Genomic DNA, 2,954 nt, shown 5'->3' on the forward strand with positions numbered 1-2,954 from the left:
TTCTCGTTACACTGCCCCCAATAGGTTTGGCATGCTCATAGCAGCTCTTAACGACTTGTTTATGTGGGTTTGTGTAAAGAAAAACTTTTTTGAAAATGATCTGGTGTGAACACTTATTTATTTTTTTATTTTTAATAGATCTGTTTTTGTAAATATCTGGCTATGTGTAAATGTGGCCTTAGAATCACCAATTAACCTCAACATGTTTTTGGACTGCACAAGGAAGCCAGAGAACCTGGAGAGAACCCACGCTGCACGGAGAAAACATGGGGATGGTTGGAGTCAATTATTGAGCAAAAACATCAAACTGGTTCCAGTTTGTCCACTGTGAAGACTTTCTGTTTTTTATCACACTAAACTGAATATCTGTGGTTTTGGACTAAACCAGACATTTAAAGATGCCACCTTGAACTCTGATAGAGGGATCAACATTTTATTTTATTTATTTATTTATTTTTTTTACTGTTTTTACCATCTGATGAACTAAAGTACTGAAATAACTGAGATCTTACCATGAAGATCCTCAGTGTGGATCAGTTTAATATCAGTTTAGTGACACCACAACTTTCACATCATTTTCATCTCAGCACACAAATAAAACATGATGTCTGACCCCAGAGTCTCCAGGCTGCAGTGTGGACTCTCCAGAAAACCACACAGATGCTTTACTCCTGAATCCTGCAGCTGGTTCAGACTCAGGTCCAGACCTTTCAGATGGGAGGGGTTGGATTTCAGAGCTGAGGCCAGAGAATCACAGCTGATCGCTGACAAACTGCAGCGCTCCAATCTGAACAAAGAATAAAAGATATAAGTTTAGGAGACAAAGTTCTTGCCTGAAATCATTCAGAGTTTCTTCATGTGTTCACAATAAAAGAAGGTTCAGAATGTACAATTTTAGAAAATGGAAACTTCAAACAGCTGAAGCCACCAGGATGCAGCTTTAAACAGTCCAACAGAACCAGTGAAGAAGAGCTCTCATTAATATTAATGACAACATGCTGCTGCTTCAATAAAGACGCAGTGACTTCANAACACTGCATGCCCCTGTGTTCCCTTCTTGGAAGCTGCTGGAACTGTAAATTTCTCTTGGAGATGAATAAAGTATCTATCTATCTATCTATCTATCTATCTATCTATCTATCTATCTATCTATCTATCTATCTATCTATCTATCTATCTATCAGTGAAATCACATTAAACCAAAGAAATATTTCTGCTTCAGTCAATAAACTTTATCAGTTCAAACTAATCTGAGTTTAGAAGATCTTCTGGATCCAGATGTGACTCTTCAGCACAAAATCCAAACATTCATTTACTTTAACAACTAACACTGAACAGTTTCTACAGTTTCCGCTACAAACACTCATCTGTTGTCACGACCAGTGACGTGCGGTCAGGGGAGGCAGGTGAGGCAGAGCCTCACCTGACATCACGGAAAGAAAAAAACATATGATGATTGTTATGATGGTTATATTTATCCAGTGATTTGTACTATAAAGTATTTATTTTTTCATTTAGCCTCGTCAGTTTTGACGATTTTTAAATTCAAAATCGCAAAATTTTCGCAATTTCCCATTCAAATGCTTGGAAGAGAAGCCGGTGAGGCAGCAGCGAGCTGTGCCTCACTTGGATTGCGCAATCCCTCACTGCGCAGGCTGCCATGCGTAGACTGTCACTGCATGGCAGCCTGCGAAGTGAGGGATTGTGCAATCCAAGTGAGGCAGCAGCGAGCTCAGCCTCACTTGGATTGCACAATCCTTCGCTACCTCCGCTGGCTGCCTGCAGTGACAGCGTGCTGCTGTCTGGATGTCGCCAATAACACGGTTCAAACACATTTGATATATGAACTGATTTTCCAGAGTTCAGCTGATGTAATCATGTACAGTGTTTTTTGTTACCAACTGTATGTGTGCAACGTGTTCCGTGTGCTGAGCATCATAAACGGCCGAGAAGAGGTTCAAGGTGAGGCAGGCAGTTCTCTTGCCTCATGGCAGGGGGCGCTGTGATCCCAGACATGTTTCTTGTGACTCCGTGGCTGCAGAGTGACAGCAAGCTGGACGAGGTACGGTATACAGTTCGCAAGTCAAGTGCAGCGAAGGAAGATAAGGAGACTTTTACAAAAAAGCAACGGATATTTTGTCCAGAAGGAGTGGAGCATGGACTTCATTTAAAGGTAAAGGTAAGACCGCAATAACTTGAAAAAAAGAAAAAAAGAAAGATGCATTTTGTGGGCTACAGCTTGTATGTGTAAAGAATGCAGATATGAAACATAACCCGTAAACTGCTGGCAATCAAATGGTAAATATGTACATACTGTGTAGAGTGCATATATTTATAAATCAGATTCTGATGAAGTCAGTGCCTCATCAGCCATGAACCTCATCACACGACACTGGTCACAACACACTAAATCATGGACAAATAACAGACAATATAAACAACATCAGATTTACAGCTTCATGGATGGAAGTTCTGTATGAACATAAATGAGCTTTAGTTGATCATTAACATATAAAAAGTAACAGACAGTAAACTGACCTCAGATCCTCCAGGCTGCAGTGTGGACTCTCCAGAAAACCACACAGATGCTTCACTCCTGAATCCTGCAGCTTGTTCTGACTCAGGTACATATGTCTCAGATGGGAGGGGTTGGACTTCAGAGCTGAGACCAGAGAATCACAGCTGATCGCTGACAAACTGCAGCCCCACAATCTGAATAAAGAATAACAGATGTAAGTTTCAGAGACAAAGTTCCTGCCTGAAATCACGCAGAGTTTCTTCATGTGTTCACAGTAAAAGAAGGTTCAGAATGTCCAAGTTCAGAAAATGGAAACTTCAAACAGCTGAAGCCACCAGGACGCAGCTTTAAACAGTCCAACAGAACCAGTGAAGAAGAGCTCTCATTAATATTAATGACAACATGCTGCTGCTTCAATAAAGACGCAGTGACTTCA

At 40.8% G+C, this 2,954-nt stretch overlaps 1 long non-coding RNA gene across 1 annotated transcript; it reads right to left on the reverse strand.

Moving 5' to 3' along the window:
* Positions 1-458: 458 nt before the first annotated feature.
* On the reverse strand, positions 459-2,726 carry LOC103376372 (uncharacterized). The gene is made up of 2 exons (XR_521308.1): positions 2,539-2,726; positions 459-787 (listed from the first exon to the last, which is right to left on the reverse strand). It is a non-coding gene; the product is annotated as an uncharacterized LOC103376372 (long non-coding RNA).
* Positions 2,727-2,954: the final 228 nt, after the last annotated feature.

This window comes from Stegastes partitus, unplaced genomic scaffold (assembly GCF_000690725.1).
Source record: "Stegastes partitus isolate 25-593 unplaced genomic scaffold, Stegastes_partitus-1.0.2 Scaffold4066, whole genome shotgun sequence".
Lineage (NCBI taxonomy): Eukaryota > Metazoa > Chordata > Actinopteri > Pomacentridae > Stegastes > Stegastes partitus.